Genomic DNA, 17970 nt, shown 5'->3' with positions numbered 1-17970 from the left:
ATTAAAAATTTTTTGAGAGAGAGAGAGAGAGAGAGACTGAGACCATGAGTGGGGGAGGGGCAGAGTGAGAGGGAATGGGATGGAGAGAATCTCAAGCAGGCTTCACACTCAGCATGGAGCCTGACATGATGCTCAGTTTCATGGCAGTGAGATCATGACCAGAGCTGAAATCAAGAGTCAAGATGCCCCAGTGACTGAGCTGCCCAGCTGCCCTTGAAATTTCTTAATCTTTGAATTCCAAAAGTTTTTTCCCTAAATTTATTATATTCTCATTTGGAAGTAAAGCCTGTCTTGAACTGTGTGGGTATTTATGGTCTTTATCATAGTTAGTGTAAATATATGTTGTACTACAGAAATATTAATATGCCTGATTGTGAAATTAATTAAATGCTTGATACCCTAGATCCCAGTTCAGGTATGACACAGTGTATGTACTATATGGATACTGTATTATTTTTCTAAAATAGTGAATTTCAAAACATGTATGAACAGAGTTCTCAGATAAGGGATGTGGACCTGAATTTATTATCTAGTGACCTAGGGTTTATAGGCCAGAGGTAGTTCAGAAGGCAGGGGTACACCTACTGAGGTACTGCTGTGAGGCTTTATAGGGTGACATTTATACTACTGAATTCACGATTGCTGATTTGACAATCAGCCTTCAGAAAATCTTTGAAGGAGGACTTAACCAGATTTATAGTAACTGGTAGAAATTCATGGCCTTTGGAGTTAAACTTGGATATGAATCCTGTATCTCCCATGTGTTGTTCATGAGTCCATGGGAAGTTACTTTTCTGAACCTTTGCTTCCTCAATTATAAAATGGATATAATAAAAAGAATTTATAAGACTGATGTGAGAATTAAATAAAATTGTGCTTAAAGCACTAGCATAGTGTCTGGCATAGAAGTGCTCAGTAAATGTTAACAAAAAGCTAAAGTTTATGACAGTGTTTGACATATATTCGCTAACTATACATTGTGTTTACTGTTATATAAACTAGTATTCCAATTTATTCATAACAAGAAATATAACTGTTAAGGAGACTGTATTCTTAGGCTTTCTGGTTAGTGTGTTAGTGCATATACTCTCTGAAAGCAAGCTGTATGGGATGCCAATTTTTTTTTTAAGTTTATTTACTTACTTTTGAGGGAGAGAACCATTGGGGGAGGGGCAGAGAGCAACACAGAGGATCTAAAGTAGGCTCTGGGCTGACAGCAGAGAGCCCGATGCAGGGCTCAAGCTCACAAACCGTGAAATCATGACCTGAGCTGATGTTGTACGCTTAACTAAGTCACCCAGGTGCCCCAGGAGACCTTACTTTTAGATATGAGAGCATCAGAGCATGTTAGATGAGACTCTTACTTGATCTTTTTATTTTTATTTTACTTTTCAAAATTTATTTTTTTGAGTTTGTGTTTTTATTTTTTTAATTTTAATTTAATTAATTAATTAAGTTTTAAATTTACATCCAAGTTAGCATATAGTGCAACAATGATTTCAAGAGTAGATTCCTTAATGCCCCTTACCCATTTAGCCCATTCCTTTCCCACAACCCCTCCAACAACCCTCTGTTCTCTATATTTAAGAGTCTCTTACGTTTTGTCCCTGTCCCTGTTTTTATATTAATTTTGCTTCCTTTATGTTCATCTGTTTTGTATCTTAAATTCCTTGTATGAATGAATGAATGAAGTCATATGATATTTGTCTTTCTCTGACTAATTTTGCTAGGCATAATACCCTCTAGTTCCATCCACGTAGTTGCAAATGGTAAGATTTCATTCTTTTTGATTGCTGGGTAATACTCCATTGTATATATATATCACATCTTCTTTATCCATTCATCTGTAGATGGACATCTGGGCTCTTTCCATACTTTGGCTATTGTTGATAACACTGCTGTAAACATTGGGGTGCATGTGCCCCTTTGAAACGGCACACCTGTATCCCTTGGATAAATACCTAGTAGTGCAATTGCTGGGTCATTGGGTAGTTCTATTTTTAATTTTTTTGAGGAACCTCATACCATTTTCCAGAGTGGCACTAGTTTGCATTCCCACCAACAGTGCAAAAGAGATCCTCTTTCACCACATCCTTGCCGACATCTGTTGTTGCCTGAGTTGTTAATGTTAGCCATTCTGACTGGTTTGAGGTGGTACCTCATTGTGGTTTTAATTTGTATTTCCCTGATGATGAGTGATGCTGAGCATTTTTTCATGTGTCATTTGGCCATCTGGATGTCTTATGTTTTTTAATTTAAATTCTAGTTAACATACAGTGCAATATTGGTTTCAGGAGTAGAATTCAGTGATTCTTCATTTACATAGAGTACCCAGTGCTCGTTATAACAAGTGCCCTCCTTAATACTCATCACTCATCTAACATCACCTATCCACCTCCCTCCATCAACCCTCAGTTTGTTCTATTTAAGAGTCTCTTGTTGGTTTGTTTCCTTCTCTCTTCTTCCCCCCTTCCCATATGTTTATCTGTTTTGTTTCTTAAATTCTACATTTCAGTGAAATCATATGGTATTTGTCTTTCTCTGATTGACTTATTTCTTTTAGCATAATACACTTTAGCTCCATCCACATTGTTGCAAATGGCAAGATTTCACTCTTTTTGATGGCTGGGTAATATTCCATTGTATATATACCACATCTTCTTTATTCACCAGTCAGTGGACATTTAGGCTCTTTCCACAGTTTGGCTGTTGTTGACAATGCTGCTTTAAACATCAGGGTGCATGTACCCCTTTGAATCTGTATTTTTGTATCCTTTGGGTAAATAGCAGAGCAATTGCTAGGTCACAGGGTAGTTCTGTTTTTCCCTTTTTGAGGAACTGCCATACTGTTCTCCAGAGTGGCTGCACCAGTTTGCATTCCCATCAGCAGTGCAAGAGGGTTCCCTTTCTTGGCATCCTCACCAACACCTGTTGTTACTTGTGCTGTTAATTTTAGCCATTCTGACAGGTGTGAGGTGATATCTCATTGTGGTTTTCATTTGTATTTCCGTGATGATGAGTGATGTTGAACATCTTTTCATATGTCTGTTAGCCATCTGGATGTCTTCTTTGGAAAGATGTCTCTTCATGTCTTCTGTCCTTTTCTTCACTGGGTTATTTGTCTTTTGGGTGTTGAGTTTGTTAAGTTCTTTATAGATTTTGGATACTAACCCTTTATCAGATATGTTGTTTGCAAATTTCTTTTCCCATTCCGTTGGTTGCCTCTCAGTTTTGTTGATTGTTTCCTTCTCTATGTAGAATCTTTTTATCTTGATGAAGTCCCATAGTTCATTTTTCCTTTTGTTTCCCTTGCCTTCAGTAACATGTCTAATATGAAACTGCTCCAGCCGAGGTCAAAGTGGTTGTTGCTTGTGTTCTCTAGGATTTCAATCGTTTCCTGGCTCGCATTTAGGTCTTTAATCCATTTTGAATTTGTTTTTGCATATGGTATAAGAAAGTGGTCCAGTTTCATTCTTCTGCATGTTGCTGTCCAGTTTTCCTAACCGTTTGTGGAAGGGACTTTTTTTTTCCATTGGATATTCTTTCATGTTTTGTCAAAGATTAGTTGACCATATAGTTGTGTTACTTGATCTTTTTAATACAGATTTAATTTATTTCGAGCAAAGTAAAATTAACATTCAAATAAGAATTTAAGTGTCTTTAATTTTTTTTAAGTTTATTTATCAGAGAGAAAAAGAGACAGAGAGAAAGCACAAGCAGGGGAGCCACAGAGAGAGAGGAGAGAGAGAATCCCAAGCAGGTTCTGCATCATCAGAACAGATGGCCTGATGTGCACAGGGTTAGCTTAGGCTTGAGCTCATGAACTGCAAGATCATGACCTGAGCTGAAGTCAAACACTTAACTGACTGAGCTACCCAGGCACCCCAGAATTTATTTATTTATTTATTTATTTATTTATTTTTCAATATATGAAATTTATTGTCAAATTGGTTTCCATACAACACCCAGTGCTCATCCCAAAAGGTGCCCTCCTCAATACCCATCACCCACCCTCCCCTCCCTCCCACCCCCCATCAACCCTCAGTTTGTTCTCAGTTTTTAACAGTCTCTTATGCTTTGGCTCTCTCCCACTCAAACCTCTTTTTTTTTTTTTTTTCCTTCCCCTCCCCCATGGGTTTCTGTTAAGTTTCTCAGGATCCACATAAGAGTGAAACCATATGGTATCTGTCTTTCTCTGTATGGCTTATTTCACTTAGCATCACACTCTCCAGTTCCATCCATGTTGCTACAAAAGGCCATATTTCATTCTTTCTCATTGCCACGTAGTATTCCATTGTGTATATAAACCACAATTTCTTTATCCACTCATCAGTTGATGGACACTTAGGCTCTTTCCATCATTTGGCTATTGTTGAGAGCGCTGCTATAAACATTGGGGTACAAGTGCCCCTATGCATCAGTACTCCTGTATCCCTTGGGTAAATTCCTAGCAGTGCTATTGCTGGGTCATAGGGTAGGTCAATTTTTAATTTTCTGAGGAACCTCCACACTGCTTTCCAGAGCGGCTGCACCAATTTGCATTCCCACCAACAGCAGGCACCCCAGAATTTAACTGTCTTTATATAACAAGTTTGGGGAGGCATTTTTTGCTTTATAAAAGGATTGTAGAATTAGTTTAAATGGCAAACCCCCTGTGAATTTTTTTTTAACATTTATTTATTTTTGAGAGACAGAGAGTGAGCAAGGGAGGGGCAGAGAGAGAGGGAGACACAGAATTCAAAACAGGCTGCAGGCTCTGAGCTGTCAGCACAGAGCCCAATACAGGGTCGAACTGTGAGATCGTGACCTGAGCCGAAGTTGGACGCTCAACTGACTGAGCCACCCAGGTGCCCCAACCCCCTCTGAATTTTGAATGTGTTCGTGTAAAACTTTTCCAGGCTCAGTTGCTTTGTGAAGCAGAGTAAATCCATAGTTATATTTCCAATTAAACAAGTTTTCATTGGTGGCAGTATGTACCAACACCAAATTAGATTTTGTGAGTTAGTTAATTCATAAACTTAAGATACTTTTGAGTTAGTGTATGCTGGAATATGCTGAACTAATCTTTATAGTCCTGTTGGAGGTACAGTTAACTAGTTATAATGAAGATATAACTAAGTGGTTACTTTGGTACTTTGATTTAGTGCTTACCTAACGTTAGAAATTTGTATTGCTCTTTAGTTGTTTTATGGTAGTATTTTTAAGTATAATTGTAAAAAATTTGTTTAAAAGAGATGTAAAGGGGGCGCCTGGGTGGTTTAATGGGTTAAGCATCCGACTTCTGCCCAGATCATGATCTCACGGTTCGTGGGTTTGAGCCCTGTGTCAGGCTCTGTGCTGACAGCTTGGAGCCTGGAGCCTTCTCCAGATTCTCTGTCTCCCTGTCTGCCCCTCCCTTGCTTGTGCTCTGTCTCTATCTCTCTCTGTCTCAAAAAATAAACATTAAAAAATTTTTTAAAAAGAGATGTAAAGGCATTAGAAATGGGGAAAAAGTTTCACCTGTTTTACTCAGAATTGTTGAATACTAAATTGGGAATGAATGGGCCTATTTTGAGTGAATTATGTTTGTTGAATGAGTGGCATGCCAGGGAGAGGAAGCTGGGGCTATTCACTTAGCAGACATTTATCTCATACCTTCTAGGTTCTAGGCATCGATTAAGTTCTGTAAGATAGGGTGGGAATAATAGTAATACAATGATAATCAAACCCACTGTTTGGCAAGAAAATGAGATGTAACAATTATAATAACTAGTGAACTAGCAATAGCCATAAATTGAATAGAATATAATAAATTGTACCTGAGTATAGAAGCTGGAGTGGGAAAGAATCCACAAAGGAAGTGTGTGAGCATGAAGGAGGAAAACATTATGCTTTGTTTAGTTGCTTATTTTTGTAGGGGCTATGTATTATTACTAAAGCAGGTGTGTGTGTGTGTGTGTGTGTGTGTGTGTGTGTGTGTGTGTAGCGTGTATAGAGGGGACTGAGCTGATGCTAGGAGAAATGCCTGAAAGTATGGTCTAAAGGACACAGGGTTAGCTTAGGCTCAGAGGAAATGATTGTGCATCTCCTGCAATATTTAAGGTAGAAGCAAGGAAGGGTCATGAATCTTGTGCCAGATGTTATGCTAAGTGATTTGTTTTAACTCAGTACTTGTAATGATCCTATGAAAACAATAGCTTAGGGAACTTGCCGCTTAGCCCAGAGTCACACTTCTATCAAGTTGGCAGGGCAGAAATTCAAAATCTTATCTCTTTCACTCTACAGCCCATGGTATATCATTAAACTGTACTGTTTATAGGGTAATGTAAATTATATATCTCTGGGTATGCTTACTTAATGTAATTTTTTCCTAGAAATAGTACTTCCTTTTCTTTTTTAAAAAGCACATATATGATTGAGAGATTGAAATAATTTTGTACATTTTATTATTAAAAAAATTTTTTTTAATGTTTTTTTGAGATTGTGGCGGGGCGGGGGGGGGAGGGTCAGAGAGAGAAGGAGACACAGAATCTGAAGCAGGCTCCAGGCTCCAAGCTGTCAGCACAGAGCCTTACTCTGGGCTTGAACTCATGAACTGCAAGATCATGACCTGAGCCTAAGTCGGGTGTTCAACCAACTGAGCCACTCAGGTGCCACAAATTTTGTATGTTTTATTCTTTATTTTTTAATTTTTTAAAAATGTTTATTTATTTTGAAGGAGTGAGAGGCAGAGTGTGAGTGGAGGAGGGGCAGGAAGAGAGGGAGACACAGAATCTGAAGCACGTTCCAGGCTCTGAGCTGTTAGCACAGAGCCCGATGTGGGGCTCGAACTCATGAGCCAGGAGATAATGAACCGAGTTGACGCTTAACCAATTGAGCCACCGAGGCACCCCTGAATTTTTTACATTTTAATAATGATTTCATGTGTCTATAACCTTAGAAGCCTAACTGGAGACTATTTTGAGCTGTTCTTAATTTAAATTACTTTGAAATATATGTAGCCATCCTTTCAGAAGATGTTTTTTATGTGGTACACTGAAGTTCAGATAAAGTAATAAAATATATCTCGTGTGTAACAATTAAGAGGCTCTGCTAGATTGTGTTAACCTCTTTTTGAGAAGCAATTGTACATTAAGCTGATTTAAGACTTGACATTCAGCTCATAATTCTCAGTGTCCTCAGAATAACCTTTTCCTAAGGATTTAATAAATGGACAGAACAGACAGACAACTCTGTAAGTTAAGAATTGAGAATGCAGGTCATTATTGTCACACCACTCTGATTTTGGGACTTTTTGTTTGTTTCCTAATACTCATTTCACAACTAATTTCAGATCCCATGTTTTATAACAATTTTTGCAAGATTCTGTAATTCTCAGATGAAAGAAAAGCTTTCCTTTCCCCCTGCAGGCTGATAGATCAGAAGGTTTATTTAAAAATAAAATTGAGTAGCATCCCTCAGTGATTATTGACCTGTCCACAAAGCATTTTAAAGCAACGTGAGGGTGCCTGGATGGTTCAGTTGCTAAGCATTTGACTTCAGCTCTGGTCATGATTTCATGGTTTGGGAGTTTGAGTTCCATGGTGGGTGAGCTTGAGCCATGCTTCGGGTGAGCTCACTCTGGTGAGCACGAGCCCCGCTTTGGGTTAGCCCTGCTTCTCTCTCTCACTCCCCACCCCCACCCCTGTGCCCTCGCTCACTTGTGCCCTCTCTCTCAAAAAAAAAAAAAAAAAGCAACTTGAGGTTGAAATTACATTATTTTCTATTTAACAGTTAATGGAGTCTTCATTGATAACTTCCTGATGAACTGCTGAAATTATAATCACATAGTGTGATTTATATGTAAAGTGAAGTCCATTTGTTTTTAACTAGGAGGAAGATAACATAATATGTATTTTTCATTAGTCTGCTGGGCTTTTGTCATTTTCCCTAAAGTGGTCATTGGGAGAGTGTGTGGGGGGTGAGTAGTGGTGGTTGTTAGTGGGTTTGGAGTGAAAGAGATGATAAATATCTCTGTGGATACAGGTGTCCCTCTCATTAAGTGAGCCTACCTAAACAAGTTATATTCTCAAATAGTTTGTGCATTTAATTTTGGCAGTGTAAATTCTTTCTGATACACCTATGTGACCCTTTAAGAAACTTACTTCTGTGAGAGAAGGAGAACTGTTTCTGGTTTTGTTAATTTAGTAATTTTCCCTACAAGGTCCTTTATTCTGCAGTCACCTTCTTTTGGTTGCTTAACCACAGCCTAGATTTCCTCTTAGCAGGGGCTTATTATGAATGTGCTGATTATATATCCCTGACTGTTTTGTTATCAAAACAGGTGGGGGTTAGGCTTTGTTCCTTGACTTCCTGGGAGCAGCAGTCAATGCCAAGATAAATATCTAAGTGTCAAGCAGATATGAAGATGGTAGCATAAAGGACAGAGGTTCTTTTCCTTTGAGGCAGGCTTAACAGACTTAGTAACAGACTAAAAGCTGTGAAATTTAATTTGTACTACGGCAGCTAATTTAACAGCTTTATTTTAGTTTGCTCAACAATGTAACCAAAATAATAATAGAAGCTTCAGAGTACTTGCTGTTAAGACATAATATATATGGTTACAGGCTTTATTTATTGAAACTTAAAATGGCTGTCTGCATGTATGTACAGCCTTCCTATCATTCAACAAATGTTTTTGAATCTTTACTGTATTATTAGATTATTCTCTTAGAATTTATAGGCTAACAGGGATGATGAACTTCAAATAAGTAATTTCAGTTAATTATTATTTACATATTTGGTATATTTTTAATATTCCTTTTTATTAATTTTATCCTGATTGCACACACATGAGGTATTCTGGGTGAGAGACAGATTTCATAAGCATAAGAGTATTGGCTTCCTTCTGCCCTAGTCCAAGCCCTTACCCCTAGGGCAGTGTCATAAGAGCCACATCAATTGTCCTACACATATAGCCAAGTAGATGTATGTGAGAGATGAGGAAAAATGAGTTTTCTCTACTTTTGAAGGGTAAAGAGGCAACTGTCCCTCTGCCCTCCTGAAAAGATTGCCTTCGAAAGGTAAGAAGCCTAAATCCTAACTTCAGCCCTTTACTTGCATATCTAACTTGGTATACAAGTAAAATCTTTCCTGGAGCCAGATAGCCTTGTGGGTCTCTGTTTTTACAGACTAGAGACCTTTTTCAGTTCTGAGGCTTCATTTTCTTTCTTTCTTTCTTTCTTTCTTTCTTTCTTTCTTTCTTTCTTTCTTTCTTTCTTTCATGTAAATACCTAGGGAGATACTTGGTACCCTCTTCCTGGTGCCTTGGGGGCTCAGCCTAGGGACCTACTCCAGGCTTTGACCTTTTAACTGTCTATGGGAAATAGAAGAAGTTTTATTATTCTTTCAGATGGGGAAAACAACAAATCCCTGACTTCATAAGGCAGGTGGAAATGTTGGCAAACTCTTGGGCTTTTTACAGCGACACTGAGAAATCCAGGGAAGTTTTTTCTCCACAGTACTATGAAGGAAAATAAGAATATTATGTGAGAATATTATGTAATCTAGTCTAGGTCTTCAGGTAAAGGTTGCCTTCTTAGGGAACTGAGGGATGAATAGGAATTATCCAGTTAATGAAGTGAAACTAGATCAGTGAAAGCACTTCAGGCAATGGGAACAGTCTATATAAAAGTCCTAAGGCAGGAAGGCACTTGGCTGGTTCAGGTAATGAAAGGTCAGTGTGGCTGGGGTGCAGGGATGATGGAGACTTTAGAGGTAGGCTGGGGCCAGGGCAAACAGTCTCTGTAGGAGGATAAGTTACGAAATTTGGATTTTATCTTAAGAGCAGTGTAGAGCCTTGAAATATTTTTTTCTTATTTATTTTGTTTATTTTGTTTATTTTTTTAAGTTTATTTATTATTTATCTTGAGAGAGAGAGAGAGAGTGCACAGTGAGTTGGGGAGGGCCAGAGAAAGAAGGTGAGAGAGAATCCCAAGCAGACTCCACACTGTCAGCATGGAGCCCAATGTGGGGCTTGAGCCCAGGAACTATGAGATCATGACCTGACCTAAAATCAAGAGTCAGAGGCTTAACCGACTGAGCCACCCAAGTGCCTCTTGTTTATTTTGGTTTTAATCAGGGTAGTGACCTGCCCAGATTTATATTTTGAAAAGATTCCTCTGGCTACTGTATGGAGAAAGATTAGAGCAGAGGAAGAGTAGATAAAGAGAGAGGAGTTAGAAGGTGATACAGCATAGGGGATGGATTATGGAGGTCTCAATTAGGGCGGTTACAGTGGAGATGATATTAAACAGAAGCATTTGAGAGATTTTTAGGAGACAGAAGTAGGGCGGTGGACTTTGGATGGATGAGAGATAGGATTTGAGAAAGAAAATCGTGAGTTGGTTTCAGACATGTTGGGTTTGAAATGCCTGTGAGAAAGCCAAGTGGAAATGTGCTGAGGGAGAGTGTGTGGTGGGAGAATGGAGACAATTTGAAATAGCCCTTGCTGAGAATGGGAGAGCAAGCCTACTAATGAATCCTTTCCTGCTCTTCCTTCTGCCTGAAACTTTCCCCCAGATTCTTCACTTGAATGGCTTTTCTCATTTAAATCTCAGTGTAGATATGAACCCTCTAACAGTCTTCCCAAACAATCTGCGTTAAAGTAGAACCCCACTTTCCCACAACAGCTTTCTGATTATTACCCTGCCTTATTTTCTTAGCTTATCACCAGCTGAGATTATTTTGTTAGTTTGGTTTTCTTAGGAGAAGTATCCAAATCCTTTACTCATTTAAAAAAAAACACATTTTTTTTTTTAACGTTTATTTATTATTGAGAGAGCATGAGCATGGGAGGGACAGACAGAGGAGGAGATACAGAATCTGAAGCAGATTCCAGGCTCTGAGCTGTTTTTTTTTTTTTTAATTTTTTTTTTTTCAACGTTTTTTATTTATTTTTGGGACAGAGAGAGACAGAGCATGAACAGGGGAGGGGCAGAGAGAGAGGGAGACACAGAATCGGAAACAGGCTCCAGGCTCCGAGCCATCAGCCCAGAGCCTGACGCGGGGCTCGAACTCACGGACCGCGAGATCTTGACCTGGCTGAAGTCGGACGCTTAACCGACTACGCCACCCAGGCGCCCCCCCTTTACTCATTTTTAAGTTGGGTTATCTTTATTGTTGAATTTTAAGTTTTTTATATATTCTAGATACTAGTTCCTTACCAGATGTATGATTTGTAAATATTTTCTTCCACTTTGTGGTTTGTTTTTTCACTTTCTTGATAGTGTCCTTTGAAAAGCATGAGTGTTTTTATTTTTAATTTTTGTTTAATGTTTATTTTTGAGAGAGAGAGAGAAACAGAATGTGAGCAGAGGAGGGGCAGAGAGAGAGAGGGAGACACAGAATCCGAAGCAGGCTTCAGGCTTTGAGCTGTCAGCACAGAGCCCAAGGCGGGGCTTGAACTCACAAACTGTGAGATCATGACCTGAGCAAAAGTCAGACACTTAACCGACTGAGCCACCCAGGCACCCCACATAAGTGTTTTTTTAAGTTTGATGTTCAATTTGTTTTTCTTTTGTTGCTTGTGTCTTTGGTGTCATAACTAAGAAACCATTGTGTAATCCAAGGTCACAAAGAATTATACCTATGTTTTCTTCTAAAAGTTTCATAGTTTTAGCTTATTATTAATAAGTATAATGGTTTTATATGGTATAGGGTAGGGGTCCATCTTTATTCTTTTGCATAGGGGTATATCCATTTGTCTCAGTATTCTTTGTTAGAAAAATTGTTCTTTCCCCCATTAGATGATCTTGGCATCCTTGTCAAAAATCAGTTGACCATAGCTGTGTGAGTTTATTTCTACACTTTCAATTCTATTTCATTGTTCTAATTACTGTCTTTGTTACTCTAGTTTTTTATTGCTCTGAGATTGAGAAGTATGAGTTCTCCAACTTTGTTGTTGTTTTGTTGAAGATTGTTTTGGCTATTCTGGGATCAGTTTATCAATTTCTGCAAAAAAGACAGCTGGGATTTTGATAAGGGATTATGTGAAATCTGTCACATAGGAATTATGTCAATCTGGGGAGTATTGCCATTGTAACAATTTTAAGTCTTCCATTCCTTGAACATGAGATGTCTTTCCATTTATTTAGGTCTTTAATTTCTCCCAACGATACTTTGTAGTTTTTATTGTATAAGCCTTGTATTTCTAAAAATTAAATTTGTTACTAAGTATTTTAATTCTTTTTGATATTATAAATGAATTTTTAAAATGTTTATTTTTTGAGAGAGAGAGAGAGAGAGAGAGAGAGAGAGCATATGAGTGGAAGAGGGGCAGAGAGAGAGGGAGACAGAGGATCCAAGGCAGGCTCTGCTCTGTCAGTGAAAAGCCTGATGCAGGGACTCAAACTCACAAACTGTGAGATCATGAACTGAGCTGAAGTCAGATGCTTAACCTACTGAGCCACCCAGGCACACCTGGAATTGTTTGTTTGTTTTTCATTTTTAGATATTTTGTTCCAAGAGTATAGAAACACAATTGGTTTTTATATATTGGTCTTGTGGTCTGAAAATTTGCTGAACTCATTTATTATCTCCAATAGTTTTTTGGTGGATTTCTTAGGATTTTCTGTATATAGGTTCTGTCACCTTCCAATAGTTTCATTTCTTCCTTACCAATCTGGATGTCTTTTATTTCTTTTTCTTATCTAATTTTCCCAGCTAGAACCTGCAGTACAGTGTTGAATAGAAGTGATGAGAGAGGACATCCTTGTCTTGTTCCTGTTCTTAGGTGTAAAGCTTTTAGTCCATTACCGGTAATTATTACATTAGCTGTGGGTTTTCATAGGTGCCCTTTATGAAGTTGAAGAAGTAACTTTCCATTCCTAGAGTGTTGAGTGGTTTTATCATGAAAGAATGTTGGATTTTGTCAAGTGGTTTTCCTGTTTTTGAGATGATCATGTGACTTTTGTTCTTTATTTTATTAATACAGCATATTATGATTTTTATATGTTGACCCAACCTTGCATTCCTGGAATGAATCCCACTTGGTCACTGTCTTAGTATGTTTGGGTTGCTACAACAAAAATACCATGAACTGGTTAGATTATAAACAACAGAAATTTTTTCTCACAGTTCTGGAGGCCGGGAAGTCCAAGATCAAGGCAGTGGTAGTTTCAATGTCTGATGAGGACCTGCTTCTTAGATGACCATTGTTTTTCACTGTAACCTCACATTGTGGAAGGGCAAGGGAGCTCTTCTAGGCTTTTTTTTTTAAAAATAAGGGCACTAATTCCATTCATGAGGGCTATTCCAAAGGTTCTACTTCCTGATACCATCATCATGAGGGTTAGGATTTCAACATATGAATTTGAGGGGTGGAGACACAAATTTAGACCATAATAATTTTGCTGTATAATCCTTTTTGCATGTTGCTGGGATTGGTTTGCTAGTATTTTGGCTAAGGATTTTTGCATCTTTATTCACAGTAGGTGTTGGTCTTTTTTTGTGACAGCTTTGTCTGGTTTTGGTATCAGAATAACACTAGACTCATAGAAAAAGTTGGAAAGTGTTCATTCTGAAATTTTGGAAAGGTATGAAAGGTTGTTAGTTCCTTAAACATTTGATAGAATTTTTCAGTGAAGCCACCTGGGCCTAAGGCTTTTCTTAGGTAACATTGTAACAATTTTAAGTCTTCCATTCCTTGAACATGAGATGTCTTTCCATTTATTTAGGTCTTTAATTTCTCTCAACGATACTTTGTAGTTTTTATTGTATAAGCCTTGTATTTCTAAAAATTAAATTTGTTACTAAGTATTTTAATTCTTTTTGATATTATAAATGAATTTTTTTCTTTTCTAAATCTTTTCTTTTTCTCTCACACGTAAAAATAAAGGCATTATGTGTTACAGACATTTCTTCCATTCATAGCCCACTGGACATTATATAGATAAATAGCCTGTATCTACCTGAAAGGGAGGCTGGAAGTGTAATATCCAACAGGAAAGCCATGTGTTACTAGTTCAATCTCTTGTTATATAGGTCTATTCAGATTTTTTTGTCTTCTTTAGTCAGACTCCTTTTTGTTTCTGTAAGGTTGTTAGTAATGTCTCCTCTTTTATTCCTGATTTTAGTAATGTTAATCCTCTTTTTTTCTTGGTTAGTAAAGCTAAATTGTCCCATTTTGTTGATCTTTTCAAGGAACCAGTGTTTGGTTTCATTGATTTTTCTCTGTGGTTTTTCTATTTTCTAATTTCATTTATTTCTGCTGTGACCTTTATTATTTCCTTTCTTCTGCTTGCTTTAGATTTATTTGCTCTACTTTGTGTTATTACTTAAGGTAAAAAGTTAGGTTCTTGATTTCAGATCTTTCTTTTTTAATGTAGACTTTTACAGTTATAAATTTCTCACTAAGAACTGCTTTCACTATCTCCTATAAGTATTGGTATGTTGTTTTCATTTCACATCGCAAATATTTTCTAATTTCCCTTCTGATTTTTTTCTTTGACCCATTCATTATTTAGAAGAGTATCATTTAATTTCCACATAGTTGTGAATTTCCCAATGTTATTGAGCTCTGCTTTTAACACATCATGATCAAAGAACATGCTTTGTATTGTTTCCATCCTTTTAAATTTATTGAGGCTTGTTTTATGGCCTACCATGTGGTCTGTCCTGGAGAATGTTCCGTGTGCGCTTGAGAAAAATGGGTTTTTAAGCATTTCTTTCTTTCTTTTTTTTTTTTTTTAAGTTTATTTATTTATTTTTTTAGTAACCTCTACACCCAACATGAGCTCAAACTCATGACCCCAAGATCAAGAGTCACATGCTATTCTGACTGAGCCAGCCAGGAGCCCTGTAAGCAGTTTTCTTTTAAAAGCACAATGTAGGGGCACCTGGCTGGCTCAATTGGTTAAGCGTCTGACTCTTTTTTTTTTTTTTTTTTTTTTAATGTTTATTTATTTTTGAGAGAGAGAGAGACAGAGTGTTGAGTGGAGGAGAGGCAGAGAGAGAGGGAGACAGGAGCAGAAGCAGGCTCTGGGCTCTGGGCTCTGGGCTCTGGGCTCCGGGCTCCGGGCTCTGAGCTGTCAGCACAGAGCCCGACGTGGGGCTCGAACTCATGAGCCATGAGATCATGACCTGAGCCAAAGTCGGACGCTCAACCGACTGAGCCACCCAGGCGCCCCTAAGCATCTGACTCTTACTTCACCTCAGGTCACTGTCCTAAGATCGAGCTTCCCATGGGGCTCTGCACTGGCCATGGAGCTTACTTGGTATTCTCTCTCCTTCTGCCCCTAACCCACTCATGCTTGCTTTTTCTCTCACACGTAAAAATAAAGGCATTATGTGTTACAGACATTTCTTCCATTCATAGCCCACTGGACATTATATAGATAAATAGCCTGTATCTACCTGAAAGGGAGGCTGGAAGTGTAATATCCAACAGGAAAGCCATGTGTTCAGTTAAAACTTGGGGTGGAAGGTTTTATTACTGAAAGGAAGAAGAGGAGAATGGATGAATATTGGGGAATATCTCTTTTTCAGTCTTGTCTTTTTCCCCGTTCCTCTGCACTCTGTGCTTGGGTCTGTAAGTCTACTCTCTTATGAATAGTTTGTGTGTAGAGTTTTCTGTAACTGTGCCTTTGCTGGTGTTGTTTCCTTGGATTGGAATGCCTTTTTCTTTCTACCTCTCCTCTCTTTTTATTAGAATCTTTTTTTTTTTTTTTTTTTTTTTTTTTTTAAGTCCCAGATTGAAACCTGAAACCTTCAGTATTGCCTTCCCTAATCTTTTTTCATGGCAGGGAGGCTTCTGTAGCTCACATCACTTTGTGCCTGTATTCATGTAATTTATTTTTTATTGTATTGCAATTATTTACATGCTAGTCCTTTTTTTTTTTTTTTGGACATTTTAAGTTTTTATTTATTTTTAATGTTTATTTTTGAGAGAGGGAGAGAGAGGAAAGGAGGGAGGGAGGGAAGGAGGGGCAGAGAGAGAGGGGACAGAGGATCCGAAGCAGGCTCTGTGCTGACAACAGAGATCCTGATGTGGGGCTCAAACCCACAAACCGTGAGATCATGACCTCAGCCAAAGTTAGACGCTTAACCAGCTGAGACACCCAGGTTCCCCTTTTTTGGACATTTTTAAAGAGTCTAGGCCAATTATTTTGTAGGATGTTTCACATTCTGGATTTGTCTGATTGTTTCTAGTTACATTTGTTTTAATTATTTTCACTTATTTCTTTCAGTGTTTACTAATTCATAACCCTAACGGTGATACCATCATTGGGGCCTGTCTTACTCTTTTCCTGTTTACTATAATTATATTTTTTAAAGTGGGAGAGTAATTGAGGATGAATGTGTTGGTTCTTACCTTGAGTTGTATTCTATTTCTCACTGAGTATTTTCAAACCTAATTATTATTTTTGTGTTTGTCTTGACACTTTTGAAAATAAGTCTAGGGTATGGTAAAGGTTTTTGTTTAGGGAATGTTTTTGTTAACTGTGTTTTTGCTAACTGTATTATTAGCAAAGAACTCTTACACCTGTGCCTGGTATTGAATTTTTTTTTTAATAAAATATATGGGTCTTTCTTGTATTTTAAGTAGAATAAAAGAAGACTGTCTTCTATACTTTAATAATCATTTTTGAACGTGAATTCCTATGGCTCAGTACTTTTTTTTTTGAAGAGAGTCAACTTTGATTTATCATTGTGATATTGTTACATTCATAAGTTTAGAATCAATGAAAAAATAGGCTATGTTCATAGAAAGTACTGTTGGCAATGAAAGGGATAAAGCAGATCTTTATGTACAGACATGCAGATATCCCCAAGAAATATTTATTTTTTCCAGCTTTATTGAGATATAATTGACTATAATATTGTATAAGTTTAAGGTGTACAGTGTGATGATTTGATATATGTATATATTGCAAAATGATAACTACAGTAAGGTTAGTTAGCATTATCTATCACCTCACATAGTTAACCTTTGTGTGTGTGTGGGGGGGGTGAGGACTTTTAAGATCTGCTTTATTAGTAACTTTTAAGTATGCAATATAGTATTGTTAACTATAGTAACCATGTTGTATGTTAAATCCTTTATAGTCATCTTATAGCTGGAAGTTTGCCTGTGGCTCAGTACATTGGATGTGGGGCATCTGTGGCTTAAAGTGGAACAGTTTTCTTTAAAACATAGTTTTATGATATTGTCTTGTTTTACTTCTCTCTTGCATAGGGGAGTACAGAAAAATTTCAGTTGTGGAGGTGTTAAATCTTCTTAAAACTTTGATTATTTGAGGTTTCACTTTATTGCTCATGACTAAATTTAATTTTAGGAATATTTACTGAATATCAACACAAGGCTTATTATGCAGAATATAGCCTTTGCTCAGCTCAGTCTAGTAAGGGAGACTTAAAAGGTAAGCAGTATTTCATTAGTAAATATTTTTTGAGCATCTAATGTGTGGCAGACACTGTTCTGGAGCATAAATCAGATACAATTCCTACTGTTCTAAGGAATATGCAGTCTTGTGGGTGACTTAGACAAGTAAACTAGCCATTATAGCACAGGGTGCATGCGATGACAGGGAAATATATGGGAGACTCTGAGAACCAGGATAGGAATCCAAATCAGAGGTAAGGAAAAGTGCTTGATGAGTGACAGAAAGGCAGAAAATCAGGGTCAAGTATATTCCAAACTGAGGAACACTGGATGAGATATCTCAGAGGCAAATCTGAGATATGCCCAAATGTGAATCATTTGGGGAATTGAAAAGAGATAAAGCAATGTTTCTCAAAATGTGGTCCTCTATCTGCCTGAGGTATCATCTGGGAGTGAATCTTAAACCTTTGGGTGATTCTTAGCCTTCTAGGTGTTTCTCAAAGTCATTAAAATATGAGAAACACTGAGTGAGAGTCAAGGGGCATGAGGAGGAATGAAAATTATAGTGTAATATATGCTACATTAAAGGCACACATAAAGTTCTATGGTTAGGTTTATTTGTATAGACT

General features: G+C 37.6%; 1 protein-coding gene across 7 annotated transcripts in view; it reads left to right on the top strand.

Moving 5' to 3' along the window:
* Positions 1–17970, top strand: part of OSBPL9 (oxysterol binding protein like 9) — a 192109-nt gene that overhangs the window by 23908 nt on the left and 150231 nt on the right. The gene's annotated exons all lie outside the window — the stretch shown is intronic.

The sequence above is a fragment of the Panthera onca genome, chromosome C1, assembly GCF_046562875.1.
Source record: "Panthera onca isolate mPanOnc1 chromosome C1, mPanOnc1 haplotype 2, whole genome shotgun sequence".
NCBI lineage: Eukaryota > Metazoa > Chordata > Mammalia > Carnivora > Felidae > Panthera > Panthera onca.
This window is presented reverse-complemented; position numbering and strand designations above follow the sequence as displayed.